The sequence below is a fragment of the Aythya ferina genome (assembly GCF_964211825.1).
Source record: "Aythya ferina genome assembly, chromosome: 9".
Lineage (NCBI taxonomy): Eukaryota > Metazoa > Chordata > Aves > Anseriformes > Anatidae > Aythya > Aythya ferina.
The window spans coordinates 9,871,085-9,895,705 of NC_140305.1; the positions used below are offsets into that span (position 1 = coordinate 9,871,085).

The window sequence follows — 24,621 nt, forward strand, 5'->3', positions numbered from 1 at the left end:
TGTGCCCTTCAGAACATTGTTTCTGACATGCAGTGCATGGCCAGGATTACTTCCAGTCTGTACCTCTGGCAATGACACTCCAAGTTTGTTGACAGGACACAGGTTTTATTTTTATCAGATTAACACCTACATAATCAGGCTCTGAACTTTGCCCCTGTGTGTTTTGTGAAATGCTCTAGAAAATGTCTCCTTTCATAGTCTCTTGCAGATGTGCATTCACATTGCATATACCGCATCTGTTTAGCAAGAATAGCATATATTTTATGGTCAATTTTGATAAACACGGTCTTTTCTAAGCCAAAATGAGAAATATTTTAGAAACAGAGACCAATACCCTTTACCTGAGAGTCCTGGTACCCGTTTTGGTAGCTCATGTTTTGTATAAATCCTGTTTTTGACTCTATGGCAAGAGATACCTCAAATTGTGTAGATGTGTTTCCTGGAAGTTCCTGTGGACAGCCTGGAACATGCCCACAGTAATAGAGATTTGTGGCCTATGGCTTGTAGTCAGCCACAGGGATCCCAGCAAGCACTTTCAACAATTGTGCTACCTAAACTGTCTGTGGATAAAAATAATGCAATGAAATGTAGGAGATTAGGCACTTCAAAAGCTGCTTGTACCTGATTAAGTATTTGGTGAGTAACAGTAACTTGAAAGAGAAACATGTTGAGAAGCAAGAATTCTGGGATTTTGGCTGGTGAATCCCTGTGCTCATTTGAGTCACGAGAAGTATATGCTGGAGAAGGTGCAGAAGCTGGTAGTCTGTAAAATACCAGGTAGTCTGTAAAATACTACTGGCTTAGTGGAGGAGATGTATGTGGAAGGTCTGAAAGGTGGAACAGGGAGTCATGGGAGTATCCATGATGGGCTTCCGAACTTTGAAACAAGCAACTTGTGATTATTAGGCTGTATAGTCGGGCAAATACAAGCATTTGTGGGTATATACCACAAAATTTGTCAGGGACGTGGTCTCAGGCCATAGCAGGGAAATCCCTAAAGCTTGGCTTCAGAGACACTTCCAGTTCCTGCTTTGCTAGCCATCTTCTCTGATGCCTCCTTTAGCTTTGCTCTGGGAGGCTTTCTGGCCCAGGTTTGCTAGACTCCAGGGTCTGAGAAGAATTCAACTTGTCAGTCTCACGCCTTCACGCTGAAATCAGACCATTCACCTGCAAGATACAAGCTCGAGCAGTTGGCCAACACCAAATCCACAACTGCCCGGTCTTGGCTTACAGCTGCTGTGGAGCACGCTTCCTGTCACTAACACCTACACGTAGAGACAAGCCCAGAAGGAGAAACAAGCCTGATTCCTTGAAGAGCTCATCTGGAGCATCAGGAAGGACAGAGTGGATGGCTTTGGTGCAAACTCTGAGGTAGGCCAAAGCTGAGTGGAGCCAACCCTCAGGCTTGACCCCAGATGTCAATGTAAACAGATCCTCTAGGGACTTTCATCATGGAAACCATGGGCAAAAGTGCAAGTCCCTACCTGTCGGTGCTTGAAATGCAAACGGCACAGATTGAGCCTGCTTCCTACAGCTGCCTAGAAAGAGCCTGGGCCTCACCTTGACAAGAAAGGAGAGCTCAGCCCAGGGCATGGCAGGGACCTGCAGCGCAGGGGGTGAAGCACAAGACCACTGCAGGGCACTGCCAGCCACGGGTGGCCAACTGGGAAGGTTGGACCAAGGTTTGCAGAGTCAAACGTGGTCAACAGGTCATAGCCTCCTCTGAGGGACAGTGCTCACGGGTGCTGCTCTTTGTGGAGCAAGAAGGAGGGCCACTCGGACCTGGCACCACACTCTGCAAGGTGAGGGCCTTCCTGTAGCAGCAAGACATGTGCTTGTTGCTCCACTGCCAGCCCTGCTGCTGCCAAGACTGGTGAGGAGCAGTATGCCCAGCAGGGCAGGGGATGACTGTGGTAGTTGTAGATGAGTACTGTTTCCACCTGGGGGTGTGATTCCAGCCTTCGTTCTGGGCATGTCACCTCATCTTGAACTCCCTCAGTTTGTCACATTTCTTCCTTCCATCTTTCCTGAACAGCTTTACACCCTCTGGAGCTAGGTCAGATGGACGTATGCTCATGTTTTTCAGAGGCATCTTCTCAATCAACGTGTTACTTACATACTCCTTAGTATTCACTATGCTGCCAAAAGTGTGTGGTGTTTTTAAGTGAAACTCTTCTGGTGGTCAATGTATTTCAAAGGACAGGCAAGAGAAACTGCCACAAGTTCCCTTTGGCTGTCGTGCGGGTTGTGTTCAGTGGGTACCTTGAGTGCATGCTGTTTCTTCAGCACCTCCCTGCACACAGTCATCTTGCCAAAAACCCTTTGTGTTTTCTTGGATTTTCTCTTATAGGAAAAGTTAGTCTGACTATTTTGATTTTACATAGTCGTTTATGTCTTATGGGTTTATAAAGAAGAGAAGAGCTGAGCTCCAAGGAGGAACTTGGAAGGAGGAGGAATATGACCTGTAGGCTAGTGGTTAAGAGAGGGGATCTGGTCTCAACACCAAGGCCTGCTTTTATTCATTTTGTGTTTCCTAGGAAAAAGTTTATGATGTTTGTATTCAGGCCTGAATGGGGAGGGTGCTTGACTGATTTACTCCGGTGACGTCTGCCTCTTTGTTGTATCAATAAAGTTAAGTAATTACACAGATTTCATGTGAAGGAGGAAGTGATCTTGAAAGTTTCTGGTCTAAATAAAAGTTTCCTCTTCCTTTTATAAACTGAGCCACTACCTGAGGGTCCCCAAGGCTAGAGGGGCTTCATCATGGTGTGCTGGAAGTGTCTGGGGCAGGCAGGAGAAGCACCATTTGGTACTTGTAGCAGATTGCTGTCCCGGCACAGCAGTGCAAACAGGGATGGCATCCCGCACTTGCCTACTTTGTTTTTGAGCAGGGTAACTCTCAGCGATAATATTATGCTTTAGTACAGATCATTAGAAGTTTTTTCTCCCTCTAGACTGTCCGGTATTTCACTTCAACACTTCTTCTGTCGTCCTGCTGGATAAAAGTCACCCATGTAAGACTACCCAGTGCCAGACTGCTCCAGAAATGCTGACTGCCAGCCTACAGACAGGGCTCTGGGTTTGTGCCCATGGCAAGGGCAGTAATGTCCAGTTCTGGGGCCCCAGGGTGAAAACAATTGTGAGAATATGGAGGGGACCCAGCAGGGAACTACCAATGTGGTGAGGACCTGGAGGTACGTGGAGAGGTTGAGGGAGGTGGGCTTGTTCTGTTTGGTCAGGAGGCTGAGGGCAATCTAGCAGTGTCCTACAGTGACTGGAAGAGCAGTTACAAAGCTGCTGGAGCCAGGCTTATCTCATTAGTGGCAGATAGAGAAACATGGGGCGGTGACTGCACATCACAGCTGGGAAGGTTCAGATTAGATATTAGGAAATTGCCTCTCACGAGGGAGAGCGGTCCAGCACTGGAAGAGGATTCCCAGGGAGATCAGAGAATCTCCATCCTTTGTCATTTTTGAGGCTTAGTTAGACAAAGTGACACCATTTCTGATCAACTGTTGGCAATGGCCCTATTTCAAGGAGGTTTAGACAAGGGACCTTCACAGGTCCCTTTCAGCCATCACTTCCATGGCTCTATTTATGCTGGTAGGACTACCAGTGTGTTGTCAGGGTTTTCAAGGAGAGCTTCTCGATATAAATATCTGGATTTTTTTTTTTGTTTAATGCAGTAACCCAGGTCTGGATGGAAGCTGTCTGCTCCAGCTTACTAGAGTAAGTATTATTTCAGTATGATTTTTTTTCTCTTTTCCTTTTTCTTTTATTTTTTTTAATGTTTCTTTTAATTTTTATTTTTTATTTATTTTATTTTATTTTTTAATAAAGGGAAAGGTGTAGAAAGCAGTCATTTTTGCCCCCTGGCCAGGAGATGGGTGTGAGTGGAGGGGGCTGTTCGAGCAGCCCCAGGTGGCTGGAATTTTGTTGGAACTCACTTTTAGTTTTGCAATAGAAGCAAGGGAAAGTTTGCTGTGGAAGCAGAAGGATTCTTGTTCTGGGTGTGCAGCACTGTGTGCAGTAACAAGCTGCCTGTTTAGCACTTGTGCAATACAAGTAGCCATCAAAAGAGATGAAGCTATCTTTAACGTCATCTGTAGTGTACTATGTGCCTCCAGGAGAAAGTCTCCTTTCACACTTGCCATCTGGCAAGCTTTTCTGAGAACGATGAAGCTTGGTTCCCCATGGCTTTGTGTCATCTGGTTGGATCCTCTCTCCTTCATATCCATGCATTCTTCCTCTTCAGCCAAGTAAAAGATGAATTCCTCTTGCAGGATTGCTCACCTCAGCCCAGGTGCCCATATTCACTAATTTACAAGAACTTGATTTCCTTTTTTTTTTTTTTTTTAATGATCCTTGATCCTTTGTTAAATTTAGCTGGGGATTATGAACATCCCTGGGAAGGAATGACAGGCTGAGGTTTGTAGTGATTTTTTGTCTTTAGGAGAGAAGGTAAGAAAAGAGAGTCCAGGGAACCAAGAAATTTACCTTTGTCCTCTTATCTGCAGATCTTGAATTTAATCATCATAAATATGTCATCATTGCTGAGATCTTAATTAAGTTCAACGTTTTACTGTCAGCATAATTGCATTAACCATCTTCATTTCTTCGTATGTCTCGAAATGAAGTCTGTTACAGACTCTCTGCCAAGTTAATCAATTTTAATGGAGTAGGAATCAAGCTTTTAAAATGCACCTCGAACACAGTAAATACACTAGGTTCCCATAGCCTGCCTTGTTTTCAGATATGAATAAGATCAACTGAACAAGCCAGGCGTGAACATGTGTGTTTGAGCCCTCCTGAGCAGATAGTTGCACTGAGCAGCAGTGTCCCCTGGCTGCACTGCAAGCAGCGGGGGGTGCTCCAGCTTTTCCTGCAAGGCCTGTAAACGTTCACATTTTGCTCTTAAAATCCAGGCTGCCAGAAGAGGCTTGTCCTCCAGCGATTGCATTCCTTGAGCCTAAATGAGTTTTCACAGTGTAGCCTTGTCTTCTGGGAGTAAAAGTAGCACCTCTCCCTGCAGGGTGCCGGTAAGGATGTCGCAGGGAGCTGCCACAAGGGGTACCCCCAGCAGCCGTCTTGCCCATCAGCTGTTCGTGAGCTAGTCCAGGATGCGATTTGTCTGGACAGACAGACAACTGCCCTTGCCAGGGTAAGCTGTATCTCAGCAGGGGGCTTTTCTGGCAAATGCTGTACAGCTCTAATTAGCCTTTGGTTGGTTCCAGTGTTTGTTTGTTTTACTTACACTGAGACGTCTTACTTGTAAGATATAAGAAACATGTTCAGCCAGAGTCCTGAGCTGCCTCTTTTGGTTATTACCGGTGTTGTTACTGATAGAGCCTTCCTGTAAAGAAATGAGGAATAAGCCTCACCTTCCCCAGTAATGTCCATCCTCTTTCAAAATCCTTCAGGAAGAAAACTGGGTTTGTAACGTGACTCCTGCTCCCCTCCTTTGCCACAGAGTGGAGTACTGACAGCTGAACTAGTGCATCAAACATACCAAGGAGCTGAGGGGCAGGAGGGAAAATTAACTTGTTCGGTTTGCCTCACTGCTTGCTGGGTTTGCAAAGAGCACATGTGTGCTGCTTTTCTGCTGCTGGACCTGAGACAACTGAAAAATGATGGTGGCAAGAGAGCTGAAGGAACTGAGGGTGCCGGAGAATCACACATGCTGCCAGGTCCATGGGGCACAGGTGAGGGGAAGAGGGATCTCTGCTGAGTGGCATCCTCTAGAGTCTGTGGGGCTAAGCCTGGTGCATGGAGTTTAGACTGAAGGTCTAACCCTGCACTCGCTGCAGCATGCAGGGAGGCGAGGTGTAGAGGAGTCAGTGCTCCAGCATCCCGCCTTGCTTTGTGTGCTGCAAAGGGCCCAGGAGCAGGAGGACTTGCACTGCCTGCCCACATGGTCTCAGAACTGAATTTCTTGTTGCAGGAGCTGACACGAAGAAAAGAAGAGCAGAGGTTACCTGCCTCTTCCAGAGATGCACAGTGGATCTTAAGGTTGTGCTGCATCCAGGACGGGAGATCTGCAGGCCTCTTGTGAGCCACGTGGTCCTGTTAGCCACGTCCTGCATCTTTCGGGAGTTCTCTGGAGACCACACCAAGTAGGTGAACTTGAGAAGAGTGCTGTGAATTCATTGCTACTCTTGTTATCTGATTGAGTGATCCTTTTTGCAAGCGTACCAATGATACTTGTGAAACCTGATCCTGTATGGGGGCTCCTGTACTGTTGGATTGTTTTGTTAGAGCACTAAAATTGGATGCCTCATCTTCTGTCTCGCGGCAGCCGTCTCGTTTGTTGAATGATTTGTCAGCTGCTGTCTGACGTCCATCCTGCCATTCCTTTCCATCTTCCAAGAGAGCCATTGCATTACAGCAGCAGTCACACCTCTGTGTGTACTATGTCATTGATAAATTCCAGTCTGGCTCAAGCAGAAGGCATGGTCCTGAGACAGCCCTTCCGAAGGGCTGCTGCGATCTCTCCCTGCCGGCTGGCTCACAGATATGTTCTGTATTAACGCTCCTTGATCTGTCTGCTGGTTTTGACACCATGATGTCCTTGTGGAATGCTCTGAGCAGATGGTGCATCTGTCTGGGGCTGCTTCAGGTTGGTTCAGATCATATCTTACAGAGAGCTGCTAATTTGCCAGTAACACATTCCAGTCCTTCCAGCGGGTTTCTGTCTGCTGCGTGGCTCTGTGAGGGACCCTCCCATTTTAGTGCCTATTGATTTATTTTGCCTAAGCCGATTCAGCACATGCTCACTTCTGTCTGACTTCGGGCATTCCCCATATTCCCTGGTCCTTTCCCCAGCCTGTCACTCCTGCAAAGTGAGGGCGTATTTCCAGCTTTTTTGAGGATATGTCAGTGCAAATAGTGCTGTTCTTGGTGGATCAGTGCCTTAGGGGATCCAAGGAATTTCTAGCCTGTCTTAGGAAGAGGAGTGTCTGAGTGTCCTCCTTGTGTCTATTGCTCCAGATGTGCACAGCTGGCTACTAATATCTCTGCTACTGGTTATTCCAGCTGTTGCCTCACCATGCTGTACGTGGAGATGAGTGACCTGGCAGCCCCCTGAGCCTGGGTACAGCTCTGCGCAGGGGTGGTGTGAGGGTGCTGCCAGGGACAGGTGGGGATGGAAGCAGCTGCGTCACTTCTGCTTGCTGCCTATTCCATGGTAACAGTCCTATAGGAAACCCTGGGTGCTGGCCAGCCACACAGAGCTGTCCCCACATCTCAAAGGGACCAGAGCTAGTTTGGAGCTGGGCCAGGACTCAGGTGTCCCTTGAGCTGGGCTGCTTGTGCTGTGTAATTCTTTTAGCAGGCCTGTTCCCTTGTGCACAGCAGCCTTGTCAGCCTGGCTCCCCAGGTGATGTTTTGTGGTGTTTGCCTGACAGCTCTGAGTGAGCGAGCTGCAGTACAGGCTCGTTTTGGCAGGCATCCCCTTCTTGCTATCAGCACCTTTCTTTCCAAGAGGCTTAGCACCATATGGAGTGGTGCTGTCAGCCTGTGACCGAACCCATTGCTGTGCCAGGCCCTGCCTCTGGGATGTTAGCCCATAGGGTCACTTTTTAAGGCATGCCAGAAGTCCCAAATACTCAGGCTATGTGGTTACCCGCTTATCACCTGCTCGTGAATATGGTGTGGGATAATTTTTGGCTCTTCATAGTATTTCAGTGCTGTTTTCTCCTTTGCTGTGCACTTTAGTGGTGTGATACTACAAGGACTGACGGAGCACTCTACACCTTTGGGCCACTGCTGGGCATTAGATATGTGTAAGAGCTGTTGTCAAAGAAAACAGGTCTTTAATTTCAGCTAGAGGTGATTGGCTGTCTTTTGTTTTTGAAAGACACAGCAAGATATGGGTCCTTTTCTAAACACAGCAAACAGAAGCTCCCGGGGCTTGAATAGGCCTATTATATATACCGTACCTTTGTTCTTTGGTTTGCAAACATTGCTGTCTAAATAAATCCATGGACTGGAAAAGTGAGGTGGAGAAATGCCATGACTTCCCCCAAAGTCACACAGTAGACAACTGGCAGGCATAGTAATGGCCCAGCCCTTCTGTTGCTCTGCTCTCTAAGAGTGCCTTGCTGCTGTACTTTTCCTTTTTCTGTAGATGTGTTGCTTGGGGACATGCTTTAGTGGTAGACTTGACAAAGAGAGGCTAATGGTTGGACTTGATGATCTCAGAGGTCTTTTCCAACCTAAACGATTCTGTGATCCTGTGATTTTCCTTCTTGAGACTTGTTCCATGCTATTTCTTTAAGTATCCCCATCCTTTGTTCTTTCTTCCTTCCATCCTATGGGGAAGAGGTGGAGGAGAGAAAGATTTGGAAGGAGAGTGTTGCTGAGCTCTGCCTGGAAGAGAAGGCTCCACAACTCACTGCACTCACTGATAGCACCCTGCTCAAAGACTCCAGCAGCCTGGCCAGCCTTTACCAAGAATAAACTCGGTTGTTGCATTTTGACCATCTGCACTACTTACTCCGTGCTAAAAATTCACCTTCTCCCCCCAAATGACAAACGCTGCCGGTCATTATGCCTTGAATGCATGCTATGCAAACTCCTGTGACTGAGAGCAGCTATTTCCGAATGAAACTCAAGAGGTTTGTTCTTTATTGGCTACACATTGTACCTGAACTTTATCATTAGCGAGGCAATTCTAGCCCGTCTATCATTACATCCCCTGTCTGGAATTCACCACGCAAGCAATAGCAGCGTAATAAAAGCCAACAGACAATCTGGTCGCCTTGCTGAGCTTTGAAGTAGGAGCATTTGGCTCTTTGCCACCCTCCCATTGGGGCTCAGCCGTTCATCTGCCTAGGAGCTGGGGCGAGCAGATGTATTAGGGTGCTGTGCAGCCCCTACTTTCTCTCCTCCAGCCCAGGGCCTGAAGAAGTGAGACGAGTGCAGATCCACCACACCGTGTGTGTGTGTAGGCCCTCGGTAACTCCCTCCACCCCAAGTGACTGGAACCTGTAGGAGCAGTTTCAACCACGTCTGACTGAAAAGCAGAGGCCTCTAATGCATTAAATTCTTAGAGATTTGTGGAAATAGGTGGCTGGGTGGAAGAAAGAGATTCTGTCTGTGGCCCCATTGCAGGGCACGCTGCGGTGGTGGCTCAGCCTTTCTCAGGCAGCAGGGAGGGAATCCACCCACCCTCGTGGTGTAGATCCATAGGCATCTGCTAATTTGAAGGTCCTAGAACCCCTTTGCTGATTTTGTTTCTGTCTTTCAATTCCTCCTGTTTTTTCTTGGTGAAGTCTGTCTCTGAAACCACACTAAAGGTACACACTGAAATCAGATGGTCACCTTGAAATCCTGGTGTACCAGCCCTGGCTGTACGTTTGCTGTGATCCCAAGGAAATCCACAGAGTGTTTGTCACGTCTCTCAGTGGGATGTATTTTGGCAGCTGCACTTGTGAATATTCTTTTACCTGTTGTTTCATAGAGTTTAGCATTGCTAAATTTAACAGGGCTTCATGTGGACCGAGTGCTGCACACTCTAAATTAGCCCGCCTGGCAGAATTTGGCCTGCTCAGAGCCAACCCAGCCCTTTTTTCTCTGTTGCTCTCTCCCTTGCTCTTCATTTTCTTCAGTGTCACTGTGCTACACACAGCAATTAAAAATGCACAGGGGAAAGTTTGTGAGCTTTTGTTTGGGGTTGCACGAGCTAACCACCTGCTTGCACTTTCGAGGAGAATGGGGCAAAGTACTCGCCCCGAGCATGTCGGCGTAGGAGCAGGCAGAGGGCAGAGCTGGCCCGGCTGTGTGCAGGCACCAGGTGATGCTGGGACCAGCAGCAGCATGGAGCTGGGAAGGGGCTGCCCTCTGCACCCCCACCCTGGGTCACGCCTGCAGCATCATGGAGGAAACTAGCAGCAGAGCTGAGGGTGCAGCCAGCTGCCCTGCATGGTGCTGCAGGACTGTGTGTTGTCCTGCAAGACAGTGAGGAGTTGCTCTCTTCTGTGAATTACTGTTTCTTCTTTCTCCAGATCATAAAACAGTGTCATCTACACACAGTGCCTCCTGCCCAGCCCGCAACATCTGATTCCTGCTCTGTAAAGAGGCAACAGCCAGAGCCACGAATGCCTACACTGCACACAGCAGCTCACCTGGGCTGAAATTTGGCTTTGCTCAGCATTTAGAGGCATCGCTTGCTCTTGCAATCAGTGCTTCCAGCTAAGCTGTTGGTGGAGGTTTGTTTCTCGGAGTTTGTTCAAGTGTGATTTCAAGGTTTCACTTGGCTTTTGCAAATACCATAATGACTTGAAGGAAAGAAGGAAGAGATGTGGCTTTCTGGGAAGAAAACACATATGGGCATCAATATTTTGGGAATTCCCTCCCAGGTAACCTTGTCAGCACTGGTAAGGATCCCTGCGTGAGTGCCCTTCCTTTTCAGAGCACAGCAATTGCACCTGGTGTTTGCCCTAGCTGCCTAGCAGTTTCAGGTTATCCTGTACTTGGTGTATTTACCTTCCAAGCAGTCTCGGATGCATGGGGCATAGAGCAGCTGTTGTACTGTGGTGTTGTATAAACACAAGGCAGGTGTTAGCTGGCATCCCATCTCTCGTATGTCATGTATAATTGCAGGAGACCGCCACGGCTCCGCCAGCTGGGTGAGTCCCCAGTGTATTTTTGTGGATATTGTATTCCTGTAAATACAGAGCGTCACACCACACAGAAACACATTCCCCATCAGGATATTCCCCACCAGTTACCACAGAAGATGAGCCCCTCGCTGGGCTCTGATTTGGGATAGCAGCAGGGAGGTGTGACAAACCCAGCACAGTGCCCCCCTGCCTACACTCCGGCTTTCCAGCAGTCATCAGTGCAGGCACGTGGAGCTGGCGCACGGGAGCTGGGCTCTATGCTTCCACAGACCTCTCAGATCTGTTTGGAAAGGGCTGCCTCTGGTCAGTACCTGGGCTGATGCCCAGGTCTGCTTTGGTGTTTTTGGTGTTGGGATTCGGGGTTGCTCAGAACAGGTTGTTCATGAGCGGAACACAGTCTGTATGGGAATGGCTGTCATTTCCACCGTTGGTTTTTTTTTTCTCGTAGATGTGTTGTACATGTGTTAATCAGCCAGCCAAAAGCAGATTGGGTGGTCAGCCATGCCAAATTTACCTGTGAAGGGAGGTCTTTCAGAGAGACCAGCATGGAGCTTCACTTCCCCACCCCTGCCTGTGCCCTTCACCAGCAGACACTTCAGCTCCCCCCCCCATTATTTTTTTTTAACAAATCTGTCTTCATGTAACACAAATGGAAAAAAAAAAATAATAAATAAAATAAAAACACCTGGAGAGGAAGTAAGGGCTCCTAATGGCCTGAGCTGTGGGTACCTTTAGTATCATGGAGAATGTAAACGGATTTTTTTGTGCAGACATCAGACCAGACAAAAACACGAATTCCCCTGGGCTGGGGAAGGAGCAGCACAGATGCACTGCCAAAACTGAATTCTGAACACATTTCTTTTCCCTACAAAGAGGCACTGCTGGTTTGATCTGAGAAGAGCTTTCAGGCAGAAGAGGTACTCTATCTGGGGGCAGATCTGTGAAGGAGGGTAACTTGGTGGGAGTACAAGGTGTGGTGAAAAAATGGTCCCTGGGAGTCAAAATGGGAGTTTCCACATGCTGCAGGTATCAAAGCTGAACCCCCAAGTGCAAGTGGGAGTACGAGCTGACTCTGGTTTTCTTACTCATTCCTTAATCTTTTTTCCCTTGGGGAAACTCAAAATTAGTTGTAAATGCTTTGGCAAGGCAGCAGGAGGAGAAGGGGAGATATTTGTGCCCTGCTTGGTGTGTCAGTGCCAGCTGCTGCCCTGGGCAGAGCTCCCCCCTTCCCAGGGCACTTGCGTAGGGGCCTCATGGCTATATTCACCCATCTCCTCCCTCTTAGCAGAGCTGTGTTAACTGATCAGAGAACCTACCCTGGAGAGAGGGGAGACAGTGGAAGCAAAATACAGGCCCTGACCACATCGGGGCTCCACAGCGAGACTGCTGGAGGTGGAGGGAGAAGGACTGCTGCAGAGCTCAATGCTGTGGCTGCATCGCTCTGAGGTGGTTCTTCCCCAGAAGCAGTCTGCTGGAGTAAGTCTCCTGTGCTTTGGGACCGCCACTGTTCATACAGCACTGAGAAACTGCCGGGGCCTCTTGGAGGCAGAGACAGCAGGAGCAGAGCCCTTGGACTGTGTCAGCAGGGTAAGTTCAAACACCACTGGGCTTCCTATGTCTTTGGGCTTTTCCTTTGCTGTTTACAAATCCCAGCTGAAACAGCCTCCCAGATCTCCAGCTCTATGTCCAGATTTGGGGTGGGATGAGCCAAAGTTCTGCAGTGCCCAGTGCTGTAGCTACTGAGTCCTTTTTTCTGGGGGCAAAAGTCGTGGTCCAGACTAAGGGGTGCACTGTGCCTTGGCAGAAAGGGAGCAGCTGCCCTCCCCTCAGAATCAGGATGCTCTTGCCAAGAGGAGAAATGTTTTTGAGGTGGTAGAGCCCATGGCCATACTTTTCACTTACAGCTGGCTTTTGGAAGGAGCTCTCAAGCCTGGCAGAAGGCCCCAGTTACCTGGCAGAAGAGGCAATGGGTTGGCTTTTCAAGCTGTGGTTGCAGGATTCATAACTGTACAAGAGAAGCGGTTCTGTTCTGTCACATACCCTCTCCAGGGAGAGCAAAATTTAAGCACCACTTTGAAAATGAAATTAGCACACATACTTTTTTGTATCCCCCACACAAGAGCACTGAGCTCGTGGGTATTTGATACATTGAAGTGATTGGTCTCACAGTTTCCTCCTTGCAGCTCCCAGCCCGCCACAGAACGGGCAGCTAAGCCAGGATGCTTAGCATCAGGAAATCCCTAATAGGACAGCAGTCTTTGAAGGCAAATGTGACCCTTTGACTGACAGCCTTAGATCTGACAGGACTTAAAATAGGAGCCTCAGCGTTAGCCCTCTGAAATTCAAGTCTCTACAGTCTTCAATTTTCGGCCCTGCTTAATTCTGATTTCAATACATAGGGGTTTCGGTTAGGCAATGTGCAAATGGATCCCATAAAAAAAAAACAACAACCAAAAAAGTATGACATGCTCTGACTGTTGAACTCTTGTCTTTGCTTTGTAGCAGAAAGGTCTGGCTGTTTTGTGAGGATACAATTCAAGCGTGGTCCCATTCAGAAGGGAGTTTTGCCCTTGGATGGAGGCCAGGCAGCTCAGAGCAGGCTGTGAGGAGGGAAGGTGCGTGTAGGGGCAGTCTCTGTTCCCCCTCAGCAGCTTTGCTGGGAGCAGGGAGTTGTGCTGTGGAACAGCAGTTCCCTACTCACTCTGATCTGCTCCTTGCCTAGGCCCCTCAGTGACAGGATGCTGTTAGGTAGGCTCTTGGTCCCATCTAAAGTGATTCTTTTGCTCTTACATCTGAACAGGTATTCCAATAAATGGTGTGAACAGGGAAATTCCCATCTCTAGTTTGGCTGCGAGACACCAAACACCCCAGCATGCATATATCCAGTAATTCGGAGCGTCTCCAGTCCAGTGGCCAAATACATCAGTTCCACAGCAACAGTGGCCAAAATCTCATCCTAAGAGCCCTCCTCTGTTTCTCTGCCTTCCTCCATTTCCAGCTGCTTACAGTGTTTTTGATTGCTTACCTCAGCCAAAGCACCTTCTGTGTTAAGCTGGTTCAGTATTTCACCCCAAAGATGGGAGCACTTCATGGACATTTGCAATAGTCCTTTGTGTCTGGTTTGTAGAGGACCACTGGATAAAACAGATTCATGCCTCCAAGTTTGGTCAGTGCAGGATGCTGGCAGCAAAGGTTTGTTTATTTGTTTTATTCTAATTACACCGCTTCACTGCACAATCCCTACCAGTTATACCAGCATAAAAGTGCTGGGTAAATGAAGCTGATTTTGCTTGTCTGATTTGTTGATCCCACTCTTCGATTCTGCTGTAGTGGGGAGTTTTGCCAGTACAGCTGCACCAGCAAAACTGGTAAGTGTGGGTGAGAGTAGCTGGCTGCCTATCGATGGATTGGCAGCCAATCCACCACATCTCCCTGTTCACTTGCTGCTGTCTCAGTGACAGGAAGACTGAGGGCGTTTGCTTCCTAAGCCAGTCCTCAATATGTTGTTGGGTCTAATTCAGGGAGAATTGTACACATTTGGTACAATCTAACTAAAACTTCTACTCCTAAATGATAGTGATGTTTGGAGCCCTATGGCGCTGTAGGCAGATGTAAAGTCTTTGACCAAATGTGTTACTGTGTGAGTCCTCCTCATCCTTCGTGTGTGGTGTCTGGGGAGCTAAGGCATGGCAAATCTCTGCTCATGCCTGGAAGCAGGAATGCGTGGTGGGCTTCCTGTCACTGGGAGTAGAGAATCCTTCAGGAAACTCACTGTAATTGTGTGTGGAAGCATGTGCAAGTGCCCACGCTCCATCAAACTTCAGGGTTCAGGATTTGTCTTGAGGATGCCTCGGAACCAGATTTTTCAGCATCTAAAGCCTGAGTTGAGCTCTTTGAAGAACCCAAGTCCTAAAGCGTGAGGTGAACCCTCAGCCAGTGCAGTGCAGTGGCCTCTCTCCATGTCCTGCAGGTCTGTGCAGTCTGTCTGCAGACAGGCATTTTGGTTGATTGTTTTTGCCACCTTGACTTGCATTCAAACACACGGAGAGTCATCTGCTGGGGAGCTGCCAGTTGCATGCTGATTCTGTTTAGGTTTAGGTCATGCACAGACACGCTGGGGAAAGCATTCCTCCCCTGTGGCTTGTTATCTCTTCCCGGAGGAATGCAGTGTCTCTTTTATATAATGTGTGCACACTGTGCTTTGTACTAGGAATGGCCAGCACTATTCAAAATGCTTTGTTTTGTTTTGTTTTTTAAACTGGGGAGAGGGGTACTAAGTAGGGGTTGATAATTTTGAGGGTGCCAGAGAAGTAGGGGGACATGGAAATACTTTGCATTTTAGCCGCCTTCTTCCTGCAAATGGTGGTCCCCCCCTCTCACACATGTGAAGTGTTGTTTTAGAAAAGGCAAGTCCTCTTCTCCACAGCAAACAGGCTACGCAACCTTTGAAGCTAATTCATCCTGCCTTTGAGGCCAGCAAATCTTTGGAAGCCCAATATGAAACCTTTCCTGTCTTCCTACCTAGGCCAGATCAGCTGTCTCTGTGCCATGCATGAGCATTTTTGAAAGGTGTACATGAGAAACTGATTTTTGAGTCCTTCAGAATACCTGGGAAGTCAGGACACACCAAAACTGCCCTGTTAGGACAGGCTGAGTAGGCAATTCAGTTTGCCTTATGCTCCATTTGTTTTTCTCTCAGTTGTTGTTTCTCTCTGTTGTTCTGCCACAGGTTTCACTGTTCCTTTGGTCTGATTTTTTTTTTTTTTTTGGCCTCATTACTGTTGGTTTTGTTGTGGAAAAAACATGGGGAGGCTCTCAGGGAAGCCATTATTTTGTGTACTGACTTTGGTCTCCTCTTGTTTTGCTGCCTCCTGATCCTTCTAGTTTCTGTGTAGCCTTACTGATATTTCTTACGTGTACGTGTATAGGTATGTACAAAGATGCTTCTATATGTATGTATGTATATAAACAAACCCAGTGGCACACACATAGATACACATGGAGGGCCAAGGAAACTGTGTTAGTTGTTGAGTCCCATGTCCCTTTAAAGGACTGTATTGCCTGAATATATTTAGTGAAAGGGGCTTTTCACATATATTTGAAGGAGTTTTACTAGATGGCAGCAATGTACCAGTGGAGAGCACAGAGCCCTGGCATGATTAACTGCTGCCAGGTCAGCCCTGCACTGCACAGCAATGCACGCTCCTGGGGACTCGATTCAGCCACAGATGTTTTGCAGCTCCAAGCAGCGACGTGCAGCCAGAACCTGCTCCTCCATAGCCCTTTGCCTTTCTGCAAAGTGGGGATGAGGCTGAAATGAGAATTGTGAAAGGTGTGAAGGCACAGCTGGAACACAGGCATTTGAGGAGGGAGATATGGCCCACCTCATAGTTCACATCAGGGCTTTAGAAGGGCTTAGGGCCTCTGGCTGCAGATGGCAGAGACACATCAGCACTGGAGTGAGGCTGCTCCCAGAATTGCAGCAGCTGCAAAAGGTTTTTCAGCCCTCGTTCTAAAACATCTAGCATGTGGATGTGTTCTTCTGGTTGTTCATTTTTGTCTTTGCATTTCTGCTTTGACTGATCATAGCCACTAAAAACTGTGTTTCCTATTTCAGACAGAATCCCACATAAATGGAGAATTCCTCCCTCTCAGGCAGGCAGCTGGCAGCAGTCAGTCCATCAGAGTGGGACCTCGCAGCCCTTGTTTGCGCCTCTGCCGTGGATACTTTCCTAAGGCTTGCCTCGAGCTCTTCTCTCTCAGGACCCACCCAATCCACACGAGTGGTTGGGAAGGTACACAGCATGGAGCAGAAATATACTTTCGCAGGTGGCCCACACAGCACTGCTTCCAATGGGACCCTGTCTGGCCGAGGACAGGCAGGCACTACCCAAATGCAACTCCAGACTGCTGGCCTGCTGGAGGAGCCTGCCGTTGGCAGGCAGATCCCTTCCCGCTCAGACTTGCTCTGAGATACCCATTCGTACCGTGGGCTGACTTTCTAAATTGACTTGTTAGGCAGCTGGAGCAATGCCTGCCCCACATTTAGGGAGGGAGAGCTGTCTCTGTGCTGGGTGAGGCCTCTCTGATCTGTGTGCCAGGAGCTGTATATAGACACAGACAGTTGGATGAAAGGTGAAAGGTGTGTAAATTCTCCCCCAAGGGGCTGGGATTGAAGCTGTAAAACCAAAAGTTTATAGAAACACTTTAGGCTCAGTCTAGAGTAGCCATGTTTCCCTAGAAAACCAATGGGAGCTGAGAGATCATAGGCTCCCACCATAGTGGTGTTTCACTTTGGATCAGTTGTGTGGTTTTGAAGCAAATTTCCAAACCGTCATCACTCTCGGTGCACTGTATCGGTTGGCAGCTCGGTTTCTCTGCATGCAAGACTGGGTTCATTTTAATCAAAACTGAATCAGGAGTTCTGCTCTAAGCTTGCACCAGATGTACTCCAATTGCAGAGGAGACCGTGGCAGTCAGAAGCAGTGGACAGTTCTCTGGACAGCTGTGAAGCACATGCATGGCTGCGGGTTTGGTCCAGGCAACCAAGTCTACCTGGAGGTAAAATCCTTGAGCAGCATATGTGACAGATGTAGGAGCCTCAAAACCAACTGCTTCAGCCAACTCATCTCCTCTATCACACAATTATTTGCTGAGATATCTGTGGGCCTTAAGCTTACGTGACTTTGAGCCTTTGGTGAGTAGCGGCCTCAAGTGGGTGTTGAAGTCTGGCTCTCCAGGGACAGCAGATCATAACGCGTTGTCCCACACCTACAAGCTGCACTGTGGCAGACACTGGGGTGTTTGGAGGCTCTACTGTGCCAGGAGAGGGCTAGGTATTCCCGCTTTGCTGCAGGGTCTGCATGGGCTAGGAGGAAGAACACAGGCTGCTTTTTTATATGTTAGGTGTTTCAGGGAATGGTCAGAATGACTTTCTTTCTCCAATTCTGTCTGCTAAGACCTCCATCAGGACATATGTGGGGTTTCCCTGGGGTTGCTGTGAACTAGAAAGTAGTTGCAGCCATCCCAGGACCCTCTAGGAAGGCTGATGCAGGGGCAGGACAGTGTGGGTGCCTGCTGGGGCAGACTGTGCTCGACACTGCGCTGGGAGGCAGAGCAGTGACAGATTCACTGCAGCTGTCAAAGGAACAGCAAACAGCCCTTTTCAGGCTTACTGCCAAGCTGCAGTGTTCCTGCTTTCCTGCTCCTTCTTGCCCAGCTGCAGTTATCACCCAAATCGCGTGCTTCCCCAGTGAGTCACTGGTGCCCAGGGCACCGTGCACCACTTCCAGCGGGATGGCGCAGGCTTCCTGAAGGGGCAGAGATGCTCAGCAGAGCCTCTGCTCTAGTAGGAACATCTCTTGGCCTGATGACAAGAGGCCAGGGCTGGAAAAAAATTCCTCCTGAAAGAAACAGTTACTCTGCAAAAGCAAAGCATCTCCAGGCTACAAATTAATCTTCTCAAGCAGTGCATATAAAGAGGACGCTCTTTACAAATGTGCTGGGAAATAAAGTTTCCTCTTTCAGAAGTATCAGCATATTCCAGACTCTGGAGCAGATCTTTGAATGCAGAAGCCGTAGGGATGCCCAGCTGCATCTGCAGCACGCTGAGAGCCTGGCTTACACGAGACCACAGTTTGGAGCAGCCTCTGTCCACCACTGCTGGTGGGAGAACCTCCAGCCCACTGTGAGAGGGGTATCTCAGGTTTTCAGATCTCCTCCATTGCCCCTCAGTTAATGTGCTTGATTCCATTTCAGCATTGTTTCAGATCCAGCAATCCTAGTGCTTTTGTGAGGTTTGAGCCCTTGGCCTGTTGTTGCCCTTGCAGCAAAACTCGCCATCACTCCGTGATCCCTAACGTGTCTGCAGTACCACATCACCAGGCAGCGCACTACTGAGCTGCACTAGACCTCAGCACACAGCTCTCTCTTTTAAATTACCCCCAAAATGACACGATGTTCATGCCAGCTTCATGCTTTCATGTTATCTTTATGTTAGCTGCAGGAGGACAAACTGTGCTTGGTGTCTGGCATGGGAGATGCACTTCAGCATGAGCTCAGGCAGGACGGATGCTGTACGTTGTGTGACCCCAGCAGTTTTGATCAGGTAGTAAGGCCTGAACTGACCTGACCCTTGCCAACACAAGGACAGAAAAGAAGGAGGGCAGCTGGGTGGCTGTGGGGCTAAAGATGCAGGGCAGGTGGGGAGCGTGAATCAGATAAGGCTGAGGGCAGGGGGAGGGCTGGGCCGGACCCTGTCGGGGCTTTAGGAGAGGCTCCGGGGGCAACAAGAGGATGTTTGTGTAGAGGGACTTTGAAGAGGTGAGTGCTGGAGTTAGAAAGTCAGTGGAGATGTGATTCACATGATAGTTGCTTGGAGAGGTGCTTTTTAACTCCTGGCTCCTCTCTTTAATCTGTGCAATCCCTGGCGTCTTGCTGGTGCTTTTCATCTGGCGATCTCACCGCGAACACAGCCACAGCTCCCAAGTAGGAGATGTGCAAAACTCAGGTGCGGAGCAATCGGAACTGGGAGCTGGGCTTACACTCTCTCAACTGTCTTGTGGGCCTGAGTTTTAGCTACTGCCACACACCCCTGCTCTGTAACTGTGTCTGGCCTGAAACAAACGTAGGGCAGTTGGCACCCAGTCCAAATCCATGGGTGAGATAAGCTGCGCTGATGAGCTCAGAGCTTCCCTCTATTTTTTGGGGTCTGTGTTGGCAAGCTTGCTTTACACATGGACCTTTCTGCCCCAGATGTGTCTGTGTCCCTCAGGCCTTATGGCCAAGGGAGAAGGGCTTGCTGCAGTGGCCTTCTGGTGAGCGCGTGCTCCTGTGTGTAGTGCTGAGCTGTGGGAAGCACCGGGAGGCATTGGTCTGCTTTTCCCCAGAGAATTTTGACAACAACACGTCTGGTTGGGAGAACCTGTCTGTCTTGTATTGCTTTAGTTGTGTTCGATGGTCTGCATGGCTCTTCTATCACACCTATCAAAATATCAGCACTTTTCAGGAGTGGATGGGGCGATGTGATCGCTATCCCGTGTGGATCGCTTGTTCTCACAGCCTCTCCAGTGGGAACAGCACGTATCTGGAAGTGTTTTGCTTTGTACTTTAATATTCACATGGGCTGAATGTTTGTAGGGTAGGGCAGGGGGCAGAGAACTGTGAGGTTCTGTGGTTGCTCCTGAGTTATTCCCACAGCAACCCAGGGAAGTTCAGGCTGCTGTGGGAGCTCCCTTGTCCTGAGGAGCTCAGCTGTGGCTCTCCTGGCTTACTTCACCGCCCTGCAAAACATCTGCTCCTCTGAACTGCGTGGAAATTCTTTCTTGCTTTCTCCTTGGTTTGTAGGAGGTAGAAGGAAATAGCTTGAGCAGTGGGAGGTGGTGTGACCACGGGCAGAGGTTGTTGAGGGCGAGGTGGGTTATGTTGCAGAGGCTGGTGTGATCCGTGCTCCATCCCCAGCTGTGTCTGACAAAGGTGTGTCCATCCAGTGCCACGCTGAGGTTTTTGTCACCTTACAGTTTTGTGGTTGTGTAAGGCTTGCTTCTGCCTTCACGTTTCTTTTTTAACTGAGAATTATTCTTACTGCAGCACTCTGGTGCAAAGTCCAGAGGCAAGAACGTACTTAGAGCAGGATTTGCTCCGTTCCCTTCTGCAGCCATCAAAAATGGTGCTCGTGGCCCCACATGGTACGAGCTCCACCTCCCAAAGGGAATTCAGCTCTCCTGGTGGGCTCCGGGGCTTCAACAGCCACTGGGAGGAAAACACAGAGGTCTTGGCAAAGCTGGGGGGAGGCAGCAGTGACCGATGTGGCTGCTTGGTGTGGCTGGCCAGGTCCCGTGCCAGGGCTGCGGACGTGTCTGCATGGTTAATGTGAAGCCTTGCCATTCAGCTCACTGAGTAATGTGCTTTACAACACACCTGGTGTGCCAGGAGCACACGGGAACTGATGCAAGCTCTATATCAATGCAGAATGAATGTGGGAAGGCTAGCACGCTGTTGGGTTGCTCTGACAGCTGGTGAACCAGCCCTTTATGGCACAGGACAGCATTTCAGAGTGTGGCAGAGCAGGTGGGACAGTTCTCCAGCTCCAGAGATGAACCCCTTTGAGCTGTTGTTGGAAGTCCAGTGCTTTCTGTGGCAGTGGAATTGGGATCAAGCATACAACATTTCCTTGGTTGTGTTAGCCATGGAAAATGTGACGCAAATGTTCTAACATGCTGTTTTAACTCCAAATGTGCAGAAAGACTTGTGACACCTAACACAAGGACCGAGGGAAAGTCTCAGAAGCAGACTGAGTTCCCAGGCTCTGGTACGTCTGTGATTAGTGCCCCAGGCAGCAAACCGCATTCCTACCAGGGCTACGATTTATAAATGAAACATCTTAGTACAGACCCAGGGCTGGCCTCAGCTTCTGCTGTGTTATTCAGTAGTGTGTGAAAACTCCAAAAAATGTGACAGACCTTGGGTTAGGTTCTCAACACAGCATTACTCCTCCTGAGATGAAATATGAGAATGTCTCTGCTCAGATAGGAATGTCTACACTGTAAGCTGGGAGATAATGGCATATATGTGTGTGTATATACATGTATACACACACACACACACACACATATATTTATAATGGTGTATATGTAAAGGGAAGCTGAAGCTTTTGGTGTTCTGCTGTCAGCGAGCTTCCCCAAAGGAGCACTTTGCCATCTAGCTACAGGCAGTTGCAGTCACTGCTGTGTGGGTGAAAGCAGTTTGAAAATGTTTTGCCCCCACATTGCTTTTATGTGGGGTTTTGCAAGGCTGCTTGCTTTTAACTGTGAAGGGTTAGGAGCCTGCCCCTCCTTGGGTGCTGGAGAGGTCACGCCAGCAGTCTGTGGCCTCGTCTTGCCAAAAGTGAGTGCTCAATAAAAGCACAGACTGAAAATTTGCCTTTTGTTCCCTTTTTAAGCAAAGTGTTCGGCCCCCGTTGTTAGCGATCTGCAGGGGCTCAGCACCGCTCCTACGTCCCACAAGTACTTTGGTCTGGTTGCTGTGGGTGGCTGGAGGACCGTGTGGTCAGAAAGGGGCTGTGCCAGCGTCCTCCCAGTGAGAGGAGAAGGAAGGGAAAGTAAGGGTTGCTCTGGAACCCCTGAGCTGCATGTGCTTGGGGGAAGAAGGCATGCTAGGAGCATGTAAGGTCTGTTATGTATTGTGAGCCTCTGTGCTATCTTAATTGGGAAAGGACTTGGTCCTATTTCCTGAGAAATAAGTGGGAGTTTTCATGTTGGTTTCAGTGAGAGCTGCTCTGGGAACACAGTTTGTATGACCAGAGCTGCTATGCACATGGGTGATTTGCCTACCTGAGCTCAGAGTTTTTTTTTTATAAATCCGTAATTGCCTTGTGTTAAAGCCACATGGGGTCCTGGGCCTCAGATCCAGCCTTCTGCACGTCCCCATGTACTTACTGACTGCCTCTGCTCTTTAATGCTCAGTTCACAGATGCCCATTTGGATCAGCACTTTGGTAGGGGACAAGCAAAGCCCGGGATCTGCAGCAGGCTTCCCAGCCCTGCGTGTGCTCCATGTGCTGCGTGAGATTTGCTGCATCCAGTGGCCGCTTCTAGCGAACAGGTCAGTCTGTCTGTCTGTCTGTACCCACGCTGGGGAGTCTGGTCTGGGTGCTTGTCGTGGCCGTTTCCAGTGTGCGAGTTAAGAGCTGGGTGTGCAGCATCCCCGCTCTCTGCGCCTCCAGACCGCCCCTGCCCTGGGCCTGTAGTCCCAGGTGGGAGCTGTGCTGCGACCTTGGAGGTGCCTAATCCGGGTGTCTGAGCCCTGGGTTGAGCAGTGGCACAGCCAGCAGCTCTGGGACACCGCTACCAGGGCGTAGTTTTTTTCTTTACTGACAGCTGGTGAGGTGCAAAGGATTCTGTCTGGCCAAAGCAGGTTTTGTGTGTAGGTATGTGGCATGGAGATGGCTTAAAACGAGGCCATTGGTGGGAAATGAAGGCAGTGACAAATTAGTGTCTTGCACTCAAACTGTTCCTGGAGATTCTTGGCCAAGCACTGCAGTCTCACTTTTCTATTTTTAAATCTCTCACCAGCTGCTATGTGACCCTTCCCTCCACACCCACAAAAGAAAAAAACCCTTACCGATTAGAAACAGGAAATAATAAAACTCACTAACCACAAAGGATTTTCAAATGCATAAAGTAAACAAGCAGATATGGTGAGAAATACATATTTCCCACTGATCTCTTTTCAGCACAGTAACCATAGCTGACAATTACAGTCACTGGGGATTTACAGCTTTTCGGGGAAAGTATGTCTTTAAGTTGATGCTGTCAAAACATAGCAAAGTATTTTCAGCACACCAGAATGTTTCCTAGCCCCTCTCCCAGCATAACAGGGAGGTTGTCAGAAGTGTGATAAGGTGAATTACTGAGATGATCTAGGAGGAAAACTGTTAAGTAGTTTTGGGCCCTGTATTGGGTAGGGATCTGTTCCTCTTTGCTGCACTGTGTGCAGACCTCAGTGCTGGGCAGTACAGGTTTCTCTAGTGGGTGCAGAAATGGGTGCTGAGATGGCGGTGGGGCTCTCTTGAAGCTCAGCAATATGTAATACTGATTTCTGAAGGTCTTCAATGTCTTTCCTCTCTCAGGACCTCATTCACTTTGCCTGAATGTTTTCACAACCTGTGAGTGTCCAGTGGACTTTGCTGCTGCTGTTTGCGAGGGCTGGCCCCAGTCCCCACTGCAGTAGGCATGTTTAGGGTGGGGGTGATTGGGGCGTGTTTTCTATATTGCTGTTCCTCTGGAGGTTCCCTTCACTGAAAGTTAATTTCATCTTGGGGGAGTCCTTATTTTCAGTCAGAGAGTGGGAACTGAGGTTGCACTAAAGTATGTGCAGTTCTACATTTCATACAGAATTGCTTTCTTACCCTCCAGTTCAAGAAATCTGCGCTGCTACACACCAGTGCTGCCTCTTTTCATGTAAGCCAGTTGTTGTTCCTACCACCCTTATGTTACCACTTCTAATAGCTCTTCAGGAGTGATGGATGAAAGGGACAGCTTCACAGAAAAGGATGCTAAAGCCAGAGGTGATGTTTTTCACTCTTTCAACACATCATCAAATAGATCACACTGCATAATTAGTCTCTCTGAACTGGGGATCCATTATTTAGTATGCACAGTGTTTGTTTAAGAGATCCTTGCTCTTTTCTTTTAACTGTGAAGGGCTTTTAACTGCCTTTGAGTTGAAAAACTGTGACCAAATGTTGTCAACAAGTTAAGCAGATTTGTCCCGATCTTACTCGTAGGTTATTTCACCTTCTGCCCTTCCGAGTCTGTCTGCAACTCCCTTATAAGTAAAACCTCAAGTGCTGGCCCAGGTTGATAAGCCCAACTCTTGTTTGTGGGTTGTTGTTTTTTTTTTTTTTTTGTAACTTTTAAGTATTACCATGATCCAGGTGATTCTTTGTGTGTGTGTGTGTGAGCATGCGTGTGCTGCTTTTTCCACAAAGCATCAGGGTCAAAAAACCTGAACACTTTCAATTGCTTCAAGGAAAACTGTTTGTGAAAGAAGAAAACAAAAGCAGATCGCCAAGTACTGTGTACTCAGAGCAGACAGAACAAGGCTGGGAGAAATATCAATCATTATCTTCCAAAAGTTTATTTAGAATAAACAAAATAAAAATTCCTAAATGTAACAATATGTAACATATATTTACACTTAGCTCACTAATTTAACAGTTTTATCAGCATGGTCAGGCGTTGGAAACAGCACATCTAAGGTGAGCAATACAGATAGTATGTCTGAACAGTCTAAAACGTCTAAACAACATCTTTCCCTTTCTTTTTTTTTTCTAGCCATTGCAGCATTGTTACAGGAATCAGAACTGAAATAGTTGCACAATAATACTATTAAAAAAAAAAAAAAAAAAAGGAAGAAGAAATTGACTGTTTACTTCTTTATCCAGTGAAGTGATCTCAGCTGCGACGTGAGACCCGAGAGGTAAGCTTGGTGTAAGAGGG

General features: G+C 48.3%; 1 long non-coding RNA gene across 1 annotated transcript in view; it reads left to right on the forward strand.

Annotated features, from left to right (window-relative positions):
* The first annotated feature begins 3,686 nt into the window (after nucleotides 1-3,686).
* Nucleotides 3,687-24,621, forward strand: part of LOC311441543 — a 32,488-nt gene continuing 11,553 nt past the window's right edge. The window contains exons 1-4 of the long non-coding RNA XR_014696025.1: nucleotides 3,687-3,729; nucleotides 5,942-6,113; nucleotides 22,085-22,222; nucleotides 24,457-24,601. This is a non-coding gene — a long non-coding RNA (uncharacterized lncRNA). The remainder of the gene's footprint in view (nucleotides 3,730-5,941; nucleotides 6,114-22,084; nucleotides 22,223-24,456; nucleotides 24,602-24,621) is intronic.